This window comes from Cydia pomonella, chromosome 20 (genome assembly GCF_033807575.1).
Source record: "Cydia pomonella isolate Wapato2018A chromosome 20, ilCydPomo1, whole genome shotgun sequence".
NCBI lineage: Eukaryota > Metazoa > Arthropoda > Insecta > Lepidoptera > Tortricidae > Cydia > Cydia pomonella.
This window is the reverse complement of record NC_084722.1, coordinates 10,024,322-10,044,248: the sequence shown is the minus strand read 5'-3', so window position 1 is coordinate 10,044,248 and position 19,927 is coordinate 10,024,322. Positions and strand designations below refer to the sequence as shown.

Below are 19,927 nucleotides of genomic sequence, written 5' to 3'. Positions count from 1 at the left end.
GGAAGCCTAAAGATAGATAACTGAAGGAAGCCTCGGCAAATAATTGAAAGATTAGGTATCCTTTAAGGCGGGAAAAATGATGGAGCGTCCCAATCGATCTTTATTCTTATTACGCTCGAACGTTATTGACGATAAGAACGCTTCGAGAGATATCTACATCTCTAGGAGACATCAGACAATCGTTTCTCAATTACGTCTTTCACCAAGAGGCAATATCTTTATTTTAAAAGGAAATCCTATCCAGAGTTCCGTTCAGAAAATATCTTCGATTTTAAACTCATATTGTGCTCGTGTTTCAACGTTTTACGTTTGAATATCCGACATTTGTTTGAATAAAGAGGTTTAATGTTGTTTTTTTTAAATGGCCAAAACGTCAACTAGCATTTTTAACCTTATAATAGAATTGGGATTCGATTTTAGGCTGCTCATGTCTAAACTAAATAACCTGTCCAAAGAAATAGTTTGCCAAAAGAGAACGTGCTGCGAAATTATATAACTCATAAATTTCATTTATCAAACATAGGTACACTTTTACTAGGTACCTACTTAGTAATTTCTGTCCGTGTTCTGTGCCTATAATAATTATGCCTTTTATATTTTTCTATATTTTTTGGAGCTTTATCGAGTAAAGCTGAAAGAAAATAACTGCGTGATAATAAAAAGGGGATTGATCGAATAGGTACTTATTATTTAACAGGTCGTTACATTTTGATTAGCATGCGACCTTTGTTTGGAGTGATCATAACGTCACGTCTTAATTTTGTACTTCCTACATTTACAGTATTAGTTTTTTTTATGTTATAGGAGGCAAACGAGCAGTCGGATCATCTGATGGTAAGCGATTACCGCCGCCCGTGGACATCCGCAACACCAGAGGGGTTGTGCGTTGTCAGCCTATAAGATGGGAGTACGCTCTTTTCTTGAAGGTCGTAGAAGGCCGTTTCAAGGTAATTTACAAGTTGCATCTTCCCATACAACGTGACGTTGTTTGTACACTGAAAGAAATGTATAACAGTAACAGAATATTTTTCACCACACCAACTGATAAAGGCCCTCTTGATTATTCCAAAACTAAGAGAAAGCTGCATTTTATCCACATGTGGGGCAAAGTAATCAGATGCAAATATTAGGTTGTTTCCTTATGTTAGCTGGTGGAATTGACTTTTAAATGATGATTTTGAAAGATAATTTTTTTATGTCGTTCATTTAGATTTGATTAGGTTTGATTTTATTGGTATTTCATAGTTAGTATTTTCCTCGCGTTGATGTGGTGAAAAATGTTGTGGTTCACTCGGTGGCAGTTTGTTTAACCCTCATGCCTTGAAACCTTCGGAACGCTCAAGATTCCACTTCTCAATTTTGAAATAACAACAACTTTGCCCTCTTGTAAAACAAATAACTATATAGTTGCGAACTCTGTGTTACACCGGCCATCAGATCGCTTTGTAACAAACACGGTTTATTTCTTTATTACATTGATCATTTATTTCATTATTACTTAAGGCCAGTTTTTTTTATTAACTCGTTTAACCCTACAGTGCTAATTATATATGTAAACTTTATTGCACAAATTGACAAAAAAAGAGTACAAATGGCAGACTTAACGCCTTAAGGCTTTCTCTACCAGTCAAACATATGCCTAAACAGAAAGAGTTTGGTGTTATAGAGAGTGGATATGAGAATAGACACGAGTATAGACCAGAGACTACTATCATAATATACTTACACAAATATACATTTTAAATATACCTACACATATACAAATCCAATATATATTAATAAACATACATATATATGATAATTGATGTACCTACCTAGTGTGAGATATCACATAGACTAAAATATAGTTCGTTTCATCCACGATGACGTGCAGATTTGTCAAATCCAACCTTTAATAACATAAGAATACGAGTCAAGCCAAGCGTCTTCGTGAATGACACGATCTATAAGTGCTAACGCAACTTGCTTTTCCGTGTTAGTTTACTTCACCATGTTTGTATATTATTTATGTAGGTTATATTTATAATTTAAAAGGATAAGTACGGTCTGACCCATGTAAAGTCTTCATTCATATTTTCAGAATAAGTAACGAGTCTCCCATCCTGGTGAAAGGACTCGTGTTACTATGTAGATAGACGCAGAGCATAGTTTATACTAAACTTTATCTCGTTTTACTGTTCAATACCTAGCTATTTTATTGGTACTAGTTTTACGACAAAGTTGCCTGCCCTATCTAGAACAATATGTATTGCGCGCACAGTGAACATAACACCCAGGATCTTGATTGCGATATTTTTTGGTAACAATTTTTTACTAACACTTAGGCTGGCTTATTTTTAAAACCACCAAATGTGAACTCGAGATAACATTCTGTTCCATACGGATATCATAGTTTCATTTTTATTATGAAATACGAAAGATATATGCGTGAATTTGTAATACGTAGGTATAATAGTGCGAGGGTGATCAGTACCCCTAGTGTAATTTTAGTCGATAGCGAAACGTGACGTACGCGTTTGCGTTAAGTCTCATTTTGTATGGGTTTTTGAACAGCGCGCCAAGCGGGACGTTTTGGAAAGTCAAAAATCTAATACAAAATGACACTTAACGCAAACGCGTACGTCACGTTTCGCTGTCGAAAATATTTACACTAGGGGTACCGATCTCCTACTGTAAATTATTCAATAGCATAACGTGACGATTTCGAAACAGGGCTATAACCTTCTTTTCCGAGTATTCGTCTTCGCAGAAGACGAATACTCGGCCGCCTGGTCTCAGCGGTGCGTCCAGGCCCTAACCTTACCAAATATCTCCCTGACGGCAATTCGCCAGTCGGAGATGGCAAGGAGAGTTAGGTGCGGGCTCCTAATACCTAATATAGATAACTCGTCCTGGGAAGACGTCCGTCAGGCAGCTGATGGACTAAAGTACCAGAATGAATGGGCCAAGGTCGGTACCTGGTCCATCATTGAGATACTGCGGCAAGACCAGGGGTGGTTTGTCGCTTTTACAATATCCGAAGACCTCGTCCCCGCCTTTATGGAGAGGGGCAGATCCCTGAACTGTGGGGTGGGCAATGTCTACCTCAAGTTCAGGGGTCCCGGAGGCAAATACGTGGACCAGCCTCCCACCCTGCAGGGTTCCACCCTAAGGGTAACGGGTGCACAGGTCCCGAGCCAACAAGCCGCGGGCACCCCCGAGCAGAGCAAGTCTGCCTCCGAGGAGGAAGTTGCCCCCCCGTTGCTACCCAGGCCGGCGATACCCGAACTCTCGGAGGATGAACTCCTTGGCATTGGTGAGGGACCAGCCGAGGCATCATCCGAGGGCGTGGACTTGTCGGCCTGGATAGAGTCGGGGCTGGCCGACATGTTGAAGGAGGGAGGGGAGATGCAGGATGGCGCCCCTACCACCGACAACATGGACACAGACTAGTGTCCTACAAGCAAACCTCCAGCACAGCGTGGCCGCTACGGCCCAACTGAGACGCTGTCTGGTAGGTTTGCCAACGGCCGTTGCCCTCCTGCAAGAACCCTGGACGGGCAACGGACTCATACGTGGGCTCTCCGACACCAAAGGTAAGCTCTATTACTCCACGGAACACGCCGTCCCTAGGGCATGTATCCTAACTACTAACAATATTACTGCACAACCGCTTACTGAATTCTGTTCCAGAGATCTGTGTGCGATTAAACTACAAGTTCCGTTGCCAACAGGCTGTTGCGACCTAGTCCTTGCCTCGGCGTACATGCCTGGAGAGGACGAACCGCCGCCTGCGGAACTACAACGACTGGTCCGCCACTGCGAGGGAGCAGGCCTCGCGATAATCATAGGGGCCGACTCCAACGCACACCACCCGCTGTGGGGAATGGAGGCCAGTAACAACAGAGGTAAGACACTTGTTGAATATCTTGTGACTACTAATCTAAACATCCTAAATGTAGGCGCCGAACCAACATTTGTTAACAAACGATGCAGGACGATTATAGACCTGACTCTGGCGTCGGAGGAGATCAGTGAACTTGTTATGGGATGGCACGTCTCTCAGGAGGCCTCCTGCTCAGACCATAGATGGATTCGCTTTAATCTACTAGCATCTAGTGACACACCAATCGCCCGAAGGAACCCTAGGAAAACGGACCGAACCACTTTTAAGAAAACACTAGGTGAAAGCCTCGACCTGCTTCCTCCGAGGGTTGACCTTCGGGAACCGATTCAAATAGAACAGCAGGTAAACAACTTAACTGATGCCCTAGTAAACAGCTACCACAAGGCGTGCCCCTTAAACCCACCGTCAAGGACGGCCATAACGGGTCACCAGTGGTGGGGTCCAGAACTGGAGAGACTCCGGCGGAAAACCAGGAGACTCTTCAACAGGGCCATGAACACAACGGCCGAAGTGGACTGGGATAACTACTATGAAGCCAAGGCTAAGTACAAAAAAAGGCTGCGGTATTGGAGATCCCTATCATGGAGGAACTTCTGCAGCAGCATCGAAACACTAGACCACGCCAACCGGGTAAGGAAAACCTTAGCGCACAAGCCCACATCACAACTGGGCTCACTGCGGAAACCCGACGGCACATACACATCCTCCCCTGCAGAGACCCAGCGCCTCCTCCTGGAAACCCATTTTCCAGGATGCGTAAGTCTCGCCGATGAAGGCCAGCAGGACGAGGAATACAGCACAACAGACAACAACTGGCAAATGGCGCACAGGATCGTCACCGCCGAGAAACTCAGGTGGGCCATAGACAGCTTCCATCCCTACAAGGCGGCTGGTCCGGATGGGATCTTCCCTGCTCTCCTACAGTGGGGTCTAGGACTCATCCAGGAAATCCTGACCGACATCATGGCAGCCTGCCTAGCCTGGGGGTACGTGCCCAGGAGATGGAGGGAAGTGAACGTGATTTTCATACCAAAACCAGGTAAGAATGACTACACAGCTGCCAAATCCTTCAGGCCCATCAGTCTCACATCATTCCTACTGAAAACACTGGAAAAACTGTGTGACAGAGATCTGAGGGATCGAACGCTGAAGAACATACCGATGCACAACAACCAGCACGCGTACAGCTCAGGTAAATCCACAGAGTCGGCTCTACACATGGTTGTAAGCCGCATTGAGAGAGCCATCCATGACAAGGAACTGTGCCTCGGCACTTTCATTGACATCGAGGGCGCTTTTGACAAGACCCACTTTACCAGTATAGGGAACGCCTTTGTTCAGTGCACATGCACCGAACACGTGAACACGTGACAGGCGCCCGCGACCCAGTTTAGTTTGGCGATGCGGCCGTTTGCACAAGTCAATGCACTTTTCGGAACCGTCGCGACCGGATGCATTCCTAACAATTTTAAACATTAACATTGTAACATTTGTACTTAACATAATTCATGTAGCATAACAGTGTAATAAACATTCTGGCATATTTTCTGGACTTTTAACAACCACCGCAAGCTCGCATCCTCAACATTGGTCCTTCGAGAAAAGTACTTCGCGCGCGTCAGTACTTGTCCATCGGGCTACGTGTACGCGAGTGAAGTGCAAAGAACTAGCAAAACATTTGAGTGGTGCAGTTTGCAGTGGAAACAGCAACAGCAGAGGAAGCCGAATTGCAGCAGTAGCATTCGGCCAGGTGACGCTAACAACAGGATAAATACAAGTAAGATCTTTCCATATTTCATCTTTGGGCGATATTACTGAAGAAACATGACGGACGTGAACAACCAGTTCATTTTAGCAGAGGAAATTAGGACTGTTTTAACAAACTTTAAAAAAGATGGGGCAGACAGAAAAAGCAACGCGGAGTATGTTAGGCGGAAATTAAAAAAGCTGGAAGAATTGTGGAAAGAATTTCAATTTAACCACGATCGGGTGGTTACGGAAACACCTAGGACGGATCCCTATTTTATGGAACAACTGTATGAAAGAACTGAAGAACAATATAAAGAGTGTAAAAACGCGATGACCGAAGAGTTGGTGAAGAACAAGCCCACTACTGCTGGGGGGACTCCTAAGGTACCCCTAAGGGCGGAGCAACCGAAGGAGATAACGGGGATAGCGGGCACTGGTAAAAAACTGCTAGACTCACGAAACAAAGATTCGTCTAGGGAACCCGTCGAACAAGAGTACGTGAGTCATGGGGTATACAGTCGGATAGATGAGACGCTACGTAAGCAGGAGGCAAACTTTAGGGCATTTCAACGAACAGTGGCTAACATTGACATAGAAGCTTTGACTGCAAAATGGGAGTATGAAGATGCTCTTAAAACATTAAACTCTAGATGGGAAGCGATCGACACACTTCACTTAGAAATCGATAGTGAGTTAAATGGTGAAAACATAACATACGACGAGAATTTTGCTTCCTACGAAAAACAATATAATACCTTAAAGAAAACAATTAACACTAAGATGTGGTCAGTATCACACAGGGAGAAGACGACCCCTAAGCTGGAAATACCAATTTTCAGCGGAAATTACAACCAGTGGGTATCGTTTAAAGACTTATTTGTAGAGGCTATACACGCGAATCCCGCATTGTCCAATGCGCAAAAAATGCAATTTTTAAAGGCTAAACTCAGAGGCGAGGCTGAAAGACTCATACAACATTTACCAATAACATCTGACAACTATGTGACGTGCTGGGAGATACTCAATCATCGCTATAATAACAAGAGAATGATTTTTACCTCGCACATGAACATTCTATTCGGTTTACCAAACATTCAACAAAATTCTATGGCGCAAATTAAGAGGCTGCATGATGTATCTATAGAAACTTTTAATGCCATCAAGAATCTGGGGATCGATACAGCAACCTGGGATCCAATTTTGGTGCATATCTTGGGACAGAAGTTAGACTCGGAAACTTATACGGATTATTTAGAATCCTTGAAAAATACAAGAGATATGCCAATATTACAAGAACTTTTGGACTTCCTAGAGAGCAAATTTACAACACTGGAAACGTCAGCTAGGAGAAGGCAAGACGGACAACAAAAACCTAACGCACAACATTCAACAAACATTCAACAGCATTCTTCATCTTATCGAAAACCAGTACAATATACAATCAACAATTACAAAAGCAATGGGAATTACGCCGCGATTGCGAAACCAATAGGATCGGGTTTCAGGTGCCCATTGTGCAAAGGAGATCACGGAATCTATAATTGCAAATTTTTTCTACAGATGCCAAATGACAAAAAATTAAATGCTGTAAATAGGTTATCATTATGCATTAATTGCTTGTTTTCGCATAATGGAAAAACGTGTAACTCGACAAAAAGATGTCGTAACTGTCAAGCTGCGCACAGCACTATTTTACATGATGCATTGAGTAAGTCAAAGAGCAACACAGCCACGACGTCAGCAAATAAGGAGCAAGTAAGTAGCAACGCGCATGTGGCACAAACACAAAATGAACACTTAGAAACTCTTCTTGCTACAGCTGAGTTAAAAGTGATGGGTGCTGACGGATCGTATCACAACATGAGGGTGATGGTGGACCCAGGGAGTCAGCTTTCTTTAATAACAGAACAAGCCGCTCAATTACTGAGAATCAAGAGAGAAAAACATAGAGGAACGCTCTTCGGAGTATGTGAGAGGGAAAATAAATTTAAAGGCAAAATAAACATAACATGCAAGTCGAACTACAGCGATGACACATTTATTGCAGAGGTAATAATTGTAAACAATCTTATTAAGGAGCTACCTAACAAAACATTTAGTAAACCTTCATGGCCCATAATTAACAATATTGAATTGGCGGATCCGGAGTTCAACATTAGTCGAAAGGTGGACATGATATTTGGAGCAGAAGTTTACGCTAACATTATTTTGGAAGGTATTAAGAATTGTGGAGGCAAGGATGCTACCCAGCCTCTGGCACAACAATCTCGGATCGGATGGCTGTTGAGTGGGAAGCCAAAACAAGAAGGAGACACATTCTACTGTAACGTGGTGATAGACAACCTAGAGGACTTACAACAATTTTGGGAGGTAGAAGATGTAACCGAAGAGGAAGATTTATCTGCGGAAGAAGTAACATGCATTCAATATTTTCAGGAAACAACAGTTAGGCAACAAGATGGGAGATACCAGGTGCGGCTCCCCATGAAACCCAATTTCGAGAACGACCTCGGAGAATCTAAACAAAAAGCCATAGCTCAATTTCGAAATTTAGAACAAAAGTTTGAGAAACAACCAAAGTTAGCATCGGATTATAAAACATTTATGAATGAATATGCCGAGCTGCAACATATGATGCCAGCTGACGGTAACAAGACTGTGGAATGTTACTTAGGACATCATGGAATTGAGAGAGTTGAGTCGTCAACTACACGTTATAGAGTCGTCTTTAATGCGTCGGCAAAAACGTCAACAGGGTATTCTCTTAACGACCTAATGTACAAAGGTCCTAACTTACAACAAGACTTACAATTTTTACTACTCAGATGGAGACAATATAAGTATGCATTCACAGCCGACATAGAGAAGATGTACAGGCAGATTTTGATTCACGAAGACGATGCATGTCTACAAAGAATAATCTGGCGGGAATCCCTTAAACAACCCCTACAAACATTTGAACTGAAAACAATTACATATGGTATGAAAGCAGGTCCATTTCTTGCCATGATGACATTAAAGAAGCTGGCGCAGGACGAACGGGATAACTTCCCGGAAGCCTCAAAAATATTAGAACAATCCTTCTACATGGACGACTTAGTCCACGGAGTACACTCTATAGATCAAGGAAAGAACGTAATTAAAGACCTAGACCAGTTATTGAAAACTGGAGGGTTCAACTTACGCAAGTGGTCAGCCAACAGTACAGAGTTATTAACAGATATGACAGGTCAACAAAACAGCGTTATTTTTAATTTTAAATCAGATGTCGTTCCCAAAACTCTAGGGATATGTTGGAATCCCACAAAAGATACATTTACCTTTCGATATGAAATGACCGAACACAACAAACTAACAAAGAGGACCCTTCTGTCGGAAATTTCGAAAATATTCGACCCATTAGGGTGGGTAGCTCCAGTAGTAACAAAAATGAAATTACTTTTCCAAAGTGTGTGGAAATCAAAGATGGAATGGAACGCAGAAGTGCCCGAAGACATTTATAAGGAATGGAACAAGGTGCAAACCGACCTCCATAAGCTTAACGAATACGAGATTCCGAGATGGCTGAATAGCCGCAAACATGACGTCATCGAACTACATGGATTTTGCGACGCATCTCAAGCCGCGTACGCAGGAGTCATATATGCACGCGTCAAGAACCAGGAAAAGGTAGTGCTAGTGGCAGCCCAAACAAAACTAGTACCACTGAAATCAAAAATAACATTACCGAAACTCGAATTGAGCAGTGCGCATTTACTAGCGAAACTTATGAGTAAAGTTAAACGAGCCTTCGAAAATAATGAAATAAATGCCTACGGGTGGGCCGACTCAAAGGTAGCGTTAGGATGGCTTCAAGGAGAACCAGATCGCTGGAAACCCTTCGTAGCGAACAGAGTCAAACAGATCACAGCCGTCATGCCCTCAAAACAATGGCATTATGTAAACACGAAAGAGAATCCAGCGGACGCAGCAAGTAGAGGATGGTACGCCTCTCAACTGCTAAGCGATCAATCCTTATGGAAATCTGGGCCTACGTGGTTAACTACATTCCGGCCAGAAAACATTGAACAAAAACCATTCTTAACCGATCACGAGGAGAAAACATTTCATTCTAATGTCATACAACATTTAGATAATGACCAAAACATTATAGAACAATTATTACAAAAACATAGTTCATTAGAAAAAATAATACACATATTAGCATGGATACAGAGAGCATTGACACCTAAACGTAAACATCGGCCAAGCTATCTGACACTGCAAGAAATACGGAAAGCGAAATTAGCAATAATAAAACATGTACAGCAACGTGAGTTTGGAGAGGAATTAGATCACTTACGCAAGCACAAATGTGTACAAAAACAGAGTAAGTTAAAACAATTAAATCCTTTTCTTGATCAACAACAAATTTTAAGAGTTAAAGGACGTCTAGATCAAGCCTGGATGAGCGAAGAGATGAAACATCCAAAAATTATACCAAGAGAGTCTCGTTTGGCAACTCTACTTATAGACCAGGCACATAAACTAACATTGCACGGGGGAGCTACGTTGACTTTGAGCGCCCTGCGTCAGGAATACTGGATAACAGGAGGATATAATACCGTGAAAAGAGAACTACTTAAATGCGTAACATGCCGGAAACAAGAGGGAAAGAAACAACACCAACTCATGGGGGATTTACCCGCGGCCAGGTGCAACCCCGCCAAACCCTTCTATCATACGGGGGTGGATTATACGGGAGCAGTAGACATAAAAGCAAGTAAAGGGCGAGGAGCAAGAACATTAACACCAATGTTGAGGATGCGAGCTTGCGGTGGTTGTTAAAAGTCCAGAAAATATGCCAGGAGAGTCTCGTTTGGCAACTCTACTTATAGACCAGGCACATAAACTAACATTGCACGGGGGAGCTACGTTGACTTTGAGCGCCCTGCGTCAGGAATACTGGATAACAGGAGGATATAATACCGTGAAAAGAGAACTACTTAAATGCGTAACATGCCGGAAACAAGAGGGAAAGAAACAACACCAACTCATGGGGGATTTACCCGCGGCCAGGTGCAACCCCGCCAAACCCTTCTATCATACGGGGGTGGATTATACGGGAGCAGTAGACATAAAAGCAAGTAAAGGGCGAGGAGCAAGAACATTAAAAGGGTACATAGCCATTTTTATATGTATGGTGACGAAGGCTGTACATCTGGAATTGGTAAGCGACTTAACAAGCTCAGCGTTTTTGGCAGCCCTCCGGAGAATGGCAGCTAGAAGAGGAGCACCGGCGCACATGTATAGCGACAATGGAAAGAACTTTGTTGGGGGAAACAGGAAACTTCAAGAAGGATATCAACATTTACAACATGCAACTGATAACAACTTTTTATCCGAAATTACCGGAATGAACATTGAATGGCACTTTAATGCACCTTCGTGGCCAAGCGCGGGCGGCATATGGGAGCGAGCTGTACGAAGCCTGAAACATCATTTAAAACGTGTAGTAGGAGAACAAAAATTAACATTTGAAGAGTACTCAACAATTTTGACTTTAATAGAAGGTTGCCTTAACACTCGGCCATTGTGCGCACTTAACGACGACATTGACAACCTCGACTTCTTAACGCCAAATCATTTCCTAACGCCGGGAAGGCCCGGTGTAACAGTAATAGAAACAGCAGAAGACGCCCGCACCCGATGGCATTTGAGCCAAAAAATATTTCAAGACATTTTTAAAAGGTGGAAAACAGAATATTTAGCACAACTGACAGCGCGAACAAAATGGCAAGAACCACAACAAAACATTGAGATAGGAAATATGGTTATAATCCACGAAGACAACCTTCCACCCGGAAAATGGGCTATGGGACGAGTGATCGATATACATCCCGGCAAGGACGGCCATGTCAGAGTGGTTACCCTAAAAACAAAAAACGGCGAGTTAAAACGGCCCGTAACAAAATTATCCCTTCTCCCTATCGACAAACAATCGCCAGTGAGCACTGAGGCCTCAGAACAGAAAAACAATAAGAAACAGCGCACATACACAAACAAACAACAACCTTATGTACTATCACTACTTATGATGTTTCTTTACATAATAAGCCTAGCTACCCACGTGACGTGCATGCAAACAACCCAATTAACAAAAAATCAAGCCCTTTACTTTGACAAAGTTGCCAACATGCAGATAATCAGAGACGAATGGAAGATAATAGCCTACTACAACCTAGACCCTTACTGGGAAGGCGCTATTGCGTTTACGAAATATTTCCAACATTTAGATAGTATTTGCAATCAAATAAAACCTATGTCGCATTGTGAAATCATCATGTTACAGTTACGTCACGGTTTCGAGGAGCTTGAATATAACAACAAAGTTTTGCTGAAACAACAATTACACACTCGAGCCCGAAGGAGGCGCGGCTTCGTAAACGGCGTCGGGAATATCGCGAACACTCTGTTCGGAGTATTAGACAGTCGATTCGCGGAACAGTATGAACGCGACATTGCGTTAGTACGAGAAAATCAAAGACATTTGGCCCAGTTATGGAAAAATCAAACCTCTGTGGTTGAAGCAGAGTATAATTTGCTACAAAGAACAGAAAACACCATACAAAAACAACATAAGATTATAAACAACCACTTAACACGTCTCGAAATGAATTCATTCGCCATAACAAAACAAGTCAATGAACTTGATGTCACAGCAGAATTTATGATAGTAGCCATGGCCGCGACTAACATACTGACACATTTAAAAGGTATTCAAATATCACTACTGGATACAATTACCGATATACACAATGGGCATATGAACGTCAACTTGATAAGCCCGCAACAACTACAAAATGAATTAAGCATCATATCGGGACAGCTGGATAAAGAACTAACACTACCTATTAATAACATTCAACTTGACTTAACAAACATTTACCATCTACTGCGAATTAAATGTGTCATGACAAAACGATACATCCTTTTGGAAGTACGCGTTCCATTAATTAGCAGAGACAACTTCGATTTATATAACATTCAAGCCATACCTAGACAAGTAGGAAAAAACATGTTAGTGGTGATACCTATAGAAAAACATATCGCAATGAACCTTCCAAAAGACTCCTACTTACCTATGACAACAAACGAGTTAGAACGTTGTATGTCACGTGACTCAACAACATATTTATGTCAATTGACCAGCCCTATCTATAAAATGAAGAGCGACCTCGACTTTTGTGTAAGAGAAGTGAACACCGTAGATAGGTGTAAAACTAATATTATTACCTGCCAAAACAAATGGATAAGCTTGTCAAGGATAAACCAATACCTATCCTTTTGCTGTGACAAGTGTAACTTACGAAATTTGTGTAAAGATCAAGTTACCGCACATCAGCTGACTGGCGCAAACATTATAAACATTCCCGAAGGTTGCATAGTAAAAATGGAAAACTTGACTGTATACACCCACAACAAGAAGGAGAGCACACTCAACATAAGCCCTGATGTAGAAGTTCCGAATATTGCCCCAATTAATCACGTAATTAACATAACAGTTCAGAATATGGAGATGGAAACGACCACAGATGGCAAAGATGATGGCACTGCGTTATTAAGGGAAAGCATAGAGCAGAAAATTAAGATGATGAAAGAAGAACAACCCTTATCAAATGGGGTATCCATTCATGATATACACCACTATACCCTCATCTACGGTATTTTGATAGTTGGAGCGATAATAATCCGTTTCCTCGGCTGGCGAAGGATGCAGTCGCAACGAGAGGCTGTAGCAGCAACATCAAGACAAGCGGCCGAGGAGGTCCCCAGCCGGGAAGCTGGGACGCAGCCGCAGCCCTCCAGGCGCAACATCGACTGTGTTGAATCTAGTGAGCCTAGTGAAAGTGCGCGAGTGCAAATAAATGACCGCGAGAGTGTTCTCTATACAGAGAGGGGCACGACCCCAGTGTTAAGAAAAATAGCGTTTAGTGACGATTCTATGTGAACATAACAATTCTTTATAGGACTTTAAGTTTTATACATTTTTATTTGTGATTTTATACAACATTTGTACACGTTTTATTGACATACTTCCATTTTATGATTTTTATAATTTAAATTTATATCGTAATTTCTATCTTTTGCCCTCGGCAAGATGTTCAGTGCACATGCACCGAACACGTGAACACGTGACAGGCGCCCGCGACCCAGTTTAGTTTGGCGATGCGGCCGTTTGCACAAGTCAATGCACTTTTCGGAACCGTCGCGACCGGATGCATTCCTAACAATTTTAAACATTAACATTGTAACATTTGTACTTAACATAATTCATGTAGCATAACAGTGTAATAAACATTCTGGCATATTTTCTGGACTTTTAACAACCACCGCAAGCTCGCATCCTCAACAGCCTTGGATAGCCACGGTGCGGAACCCGGACTAACAAAGTGGATCATGAACATGCTAAACAAAAGGACTATAAGGTATGCAGGTCAACCGCAGGCCGTAGCGGCGGTGCGAGGATGCCCCCAAGGGGGAGTCCTGTCACCTCTGTTGTGGAACCTAGTCGTTAACAACCTTATAACTAAACTGAACGAGGAACACTTCTACACAATAGGCTACGCCGACGATCTGGCAATTTTAATATCAGGTAAATTCGCCAGTACAGTATGCGACCTCACCCAGTTAGCTCTCCGGATCGTAGAACGCTGGTGTAGAGAATTTGACCTATCAGTAAACCCCACCAAAACAGAAATGGTAATGTTCACCAATAAAAGGGCGCTTGGCAACTTTACCAGACCAACACTTTTCCAAACTGAGCTACAGCTGTCCGATGAAGTTAAGTACTTAGGACTAACTCTCGACAATAAACTCAATTGGAACAACCACATCAACAAACGGATAGACAAGGCGGGAATTGTCTTCTGGCAGTGCAGAAGGATGATTGGTAAGAGGTGGGGACTCAACCCGAAAATTACCCGCTGGCTCTATAAGACAATAATCCGCCCCTTACTCTGTTACGGTGCTCTGGTTTGGTGGCCAAGAACAAACCTAGGCAACGTACGAGACAAACTACAAAGACTTCAAAGGCTCGCATGCGCGGCCACCACTGGCTGCACGAGGTCTACCCCGACTGCAGCCATGGAGGTCATGCTAAACCTTCCACCGCTGCACCTACACATACAGCAAGAGGCCAGTCTCTCAGCGGTAAGGTTGCGAACCCTCAAGATATGGTCTAACATCACAGGAGCTCTTCACACAAAATGCCTGGAAAAGGTGTATGACGAATTTCCAGTGCTTAGGTCAGGCACGGACCGGATTCACAAACAAGCTATCTTCGATAAAAGGTACAAAATACAGTTATATGAGGACGACAATCATGAAGGACTCAATCCCCGGGAGCTGAGAATCTTCACTGATGGGTCCAAAACAGACAGCGGATCGGGCTCTGGAACCTTCTCAGAAGACCTGAACATGTCAATCACCACTCCGCTGGGAGCCCATAACTCGGTATTCCAAGCTGAGTGCATGGGCATCATAAACGCGGCGGCTGCCATCACTGCAAGGAAGGTAGTAGGATCCTCCATCCGCATACTCTCCGACAGTAGAGCAGTCTTAATGGCTCTAAATAGCCATATAGTTACATCCAAACTTATACACGAATGCCACGAACGACTAATGGAGGTATGTCATAATAACAAGATCACCCTACAATGGATCAAGGGACACAGTGGATCCCGAGGTAACGATGCTGCGGACGAGCTTGCCAGGCAAGGATCGAATGCGGGGGCGATTGGTCCGGAACCGATTCTTCCGATACCATTTAGCAAGGTACGCTCAATGCTGCTGGCACGTACAGGGAAACTACACACAGAACACTGGCTGAACCAGACTGGATGCAGACAGGCAAAAGAAGCCATGCCTGGCATCAACGGAAAACTCACAAGGGCGCTCCTGCAACTAGGGAAGGTCCGACTGAGTATGGTAACCAGTGTCATAACAGGTCATGGACTATTTAACAAACATCTTTTCACAACAGGTGTCACAGACAGTCCCCTATGCCGAGGTTGCATGGAGACAGAAGAAACAGCCTCTCACGTGGTGCTGGAATGCAGCGGAGTGACTCCATACAGGGCTAAACATCTCGGATCTCCGAGAGACCTCCCCGAGGTCCTACTCAACATCAAAGGTTTGATAGGATTCCTCGAGGAGCTGGGCTGGCAGGACTAGCCCACCCCCAACATATCACGCAAAATAGGCGCAAGTCGTAGAGTTGCGGAAAAATCGCCCGAATACAATACAATACAATACAATACAGGGCTATAACCGGGAAAATCGAAGTTCGTCAATTGCGGGCATTTTTCTCCGTCACTCTAATTAATAATAAATTAATAATAATAGAAATACTTTTATGGAATGTTTATTAAATTATGGAATAGTTCGAAAAATTAGTTTCATGTAGTCCATAAGGTTTTGCTGCGCCCTATCAGGGTCCACGTACTGTACACCTAGCATTAAGTTGTATGTGTTTTGTACTTGGTTGCAAATAAATAAATTGAAATTGAAATTGAAATTACGTCTTAGCGAGAGTAAAAAGAGCGAGAGGGAAAGATCCCCGCAATTTGCGAATTTCGGTTTTCGCGGTAGGCCTTCAGCGCGGCAAGCGGGACGTTTTGGAAACTAAAAATCCCATACAAAATGAGACTTAACGCAAACGCGTAACGTCACGTCACGCTATCGAATAAATTTACAGTAGGGGTTCGGATCACCCTTGCACTATGATATTACAAATTCACCCATATATATTTCGTATAAGTCGTTATTAAAATAATTTGTATATACCACAGAAGTCTTAAATTTTGTCTTTTATTATATTATTCGTTTACATTTTTATAAAATTTATTATTATTTAAAATCTATATCATCAGTATCAAATGTACATAGTTTAGCGAAAAGGATATATCTCATGAATGTGCCATTTATATACTTAAATGATTTTCTTTTTGATACAGAGTAAAAATATATTGACAGTTTTATGTGGGGTGGATTATTTTCCCAAAATGACGGCAAATTCAAAAAACTGGTTATGGTAATTATATTGTAGAACTCAAGGTAGTCTATGAAACATTTCCCAGAGGTATCGGAAACACCCACGTTTATCGGAAGAGTCTATATCATCGTATTGAAAGCATTGGACACCTACAGCATTTACCTTAAGCCTCTCAGATCTGCGAGGACGATTGGCTTTCTATCTGATTATGTGTGTATTGTATGACAAAATGTAAAATGTTTTTAAGGGTGAATCAACTTTCTTGTACACCTGGTTGCCATTACATCGCCTGGATCACACTTAATTCGGTTTAAAAAATCTTTATTGTCTAAGAAATTGCAGAAATTTCACTTAAAACATATTTTTTAAATTAAATAATCAATTTTAATTTTAACGAAGAACTAAATTATCTTAGACTATTTCTCATCATATACAATCAATGAATCTTTGCTTATGTATGTACCTACGTATCTATGTAAGTACATATTTGTATACAGAGATGCTAAGCTAATAATTTTGCTGACTGTACGTAAGTACTTACTTCGATTGACAAAAGTAGTTATTACCACATTTAAATAGGTACTTTATATAAGTTTGTTTTATTTTATTTATTTGGGGCTTCAACAGCAATACATAACATAGTGAACAGAAAACAATAGGGAATTAACGGTTTTTTATATAGACCAGCGGTTGAACAAAAATGGGTTTCGATAATATTAAAGTTTTTTCTTTTTTGATATGTCATTGGGAGTATGTTAAATAATACTTTGGTAAAAAGTTAGAAATTTTAAGGTTGAGCTTTCGGTTATATTTAAATATTTTAATTTTTGCTAATAACTAAGTAAATATAGAATTAAAGTTACAGAAAACTTTAGCATATCGAATAACACTTCAATTTATGTACAATTTTCAGTTTTTAGAAATCTGGAACAGCTGCTTTATGGTAAACGTAAAAACACGAGTTATTTTGTAAATATAGAATTAGAGTTGCTGATATTGCAAAATTACGATATTATGGATCAACTTAGTATTCTAGTAAAAAGTTAGACATGTAGACAATGTGCTTGTCTAGATATTGATTTCAGGTTAAGCAGTATAGCTTATATTGAATTAAAGTTTGTAGAGTTAATAATAATCGATCATCAACAATGATCTCAGTTACTAAACAAAAATTTAGAAATATAAAATCACGGCAACACTCATTACTGATATGTATGCATTCCTTGCTTATATAAATACGTTACGTTTCAAACGTGCGGCAAGTTTGCGCGCGCCGCGCGCTATAGCAGGAGGCAGCGAACAACGGTAGTGGGGAGCGGGGTGTCCTTGTCTGCGTCTACGGTCCATCAAAAAAATTCCTAAAGCGTGTTTTAAATTAATAGCAATAGAAAATTGTTATTCTGTTGTTACTATAATAGGTATTGCCCGCGATTTCGTTCACGTAGAATTCGTTATCGCGTTACATGAATATTATTTATTTATTTAAACTTTATTGCACAAACAAAAAAAAACACAAATGGCGGACTTAATGCCAAAAGGCATTCTCTACCAGTCAACCATTGGGTCAAATAGAGACAAAAAAAAACACATTCTCATACAGATGACCACCCTTCCTTGTACCATTTTAAAAGCCAGTTGCAGCTTTTCTTTCCCGATTTTTTTCAGATGTTTGGACTTGGTATTTTCCTCGCGATAGTTATTTGTTTTAAGGGGAATGTTGTTGTTAACCGCTAATGCTAATATTGATAACCGATAGTTATATAGAGATACGTTATAAGGTATGTGCACCCTCATGTTATTTATTTCTGATAAGAAATAAATGTAAGACAAAATTCACAGTGATACATTTCAAGTAGGTTGCCTTGTAAGATTGCGTACGGATAGTTTTTTTGTTTGTTATTTCATCGTATGATATACGAGGGCTGATCCGAAAGTTGTTAGTTGCTTCGGCTCTACTCATGCGATAAAAAATTTATTTATACTATTGTGAGGGATTTTTCAGTACTTATTAAAGTGGTGTAAATACATTTATAGAAAACGCTTATTTTTGTTTTTATTTTATTTCTACTTCGAGGCGTCGAAGCCTAACCATCAGTCATGAAAATCAGTAATTGAGACTCCATATGCGCTGTCATTTTGTAGACAGTTTTTGTAAAAAAAAAACAAAAGTTTTTTAGGTGCTACTAATGACGAATCTCGGCCGTTCTTTTACGTATAAATTGTTTTGATTGAGTAAATATTATTATGATTTAATACGTGTCAACGATGAGTCCTTTCATTAAAAGTAAAAATTTCTGATATTTAAAAAAATATATATATGCACATAAGATTAATTATTTATTTATACATTGAAAATATCAGAAGGAAGATAATAATCAGTCCTGGGTAAATTTAAGTTCAATTTTCAAAGATTTCAATACGAAATTCATTTAGATGTGCCAAAAATTGCCGTTTTTTCTAAGCAATTCGTAACTCCATACAAAACAGCTTTCAGTTGAAAATAATAATAAAAAAACTATTTGCATTAAATAAAAATAAAAATGCTGGTCATAAGTAGCATTGAAATATCCCTCACAATAGTATAAATATTTTTTTTTTGCATAAGTACAGCCTAAGCAACTAACAACTTTCGGATCAGCCCTCGTATCAAATGAAAGCTTATTTGAAAGTTGCCGTATTAAAAAGGTTGGTCCAGTTAATGGTCGCCTAGATTAACCGATTTTTATATAAAATGTAGGCAACCATGGACTGGACCAACTTGTTAAAAAGGCAACCTAGTACAGTTAGTAATATAGTACCTGGGCGACCGAGCTTTGCTCGGTTATAACTCTTTATTGTAATATGGTGGTGATAATGTACATAAACTTAAAAAGTAAAATGTGAACTGACAATTATTATTATTTACAATCGATTTTAACCTTACAGCACTTGTCACAGAGTAATGCCATCTATTGTCGATTTCTCTTATTACATAGGTCATTTTTTTTACTAAATTAAACTTGTGTAAAACAATAAAAATTAAAAAATTATATATAAACTTGAACATATAAAAAAAACTAAAGTTAGTCACCGGGTGAGATTCGAACCCGTAACACTCGTTTAGCAGTCCGCGTCTTAACCCGCTGGACCAGACGGACAGTGGCCGGTAACACGAAATTAGTGACCATATTCTGCGTCGAAAGAAAAACGCATGAAAACTCGAAAACACGCATTTTCCCAAACCTAAGACTAATTTAGATAGATTGTATACCCCCAAA

General features: G+C 40.9%; 2 protein-coding genes across 4 annotated transcripts in view; one reads left to right on the top strand and one right to left on the bottom strand.

The window, feature by feature from the left end:
* The window catches only part of LOC133528796 (small G protein signaling modulator 2-like), a 172,187-nt gene that overhangs the window by 121,949 nt on the left and 30,311 nt on the right, over positions 1-19,927 (bottom strand). The gene's annotated exons all lie outside the window — the stretch shown is intronic.
* The window catches only part of LOC133528798 (vacuolar protein sorting-associated protein 33A), a 54,494-nt gene continuing 48,532 nt past the window's right edge, over positions 13,966-19,927 (top strand). Inside the window, exon 1 of the mRNA XM_061866267.1 lies at positions 13,966-14,103. The gene's annotated coding sequence lies outside the window, so the exon portion shown is untranslated. The remainder of the gene's footprint in view (positions 14,104-19,927) is intronic.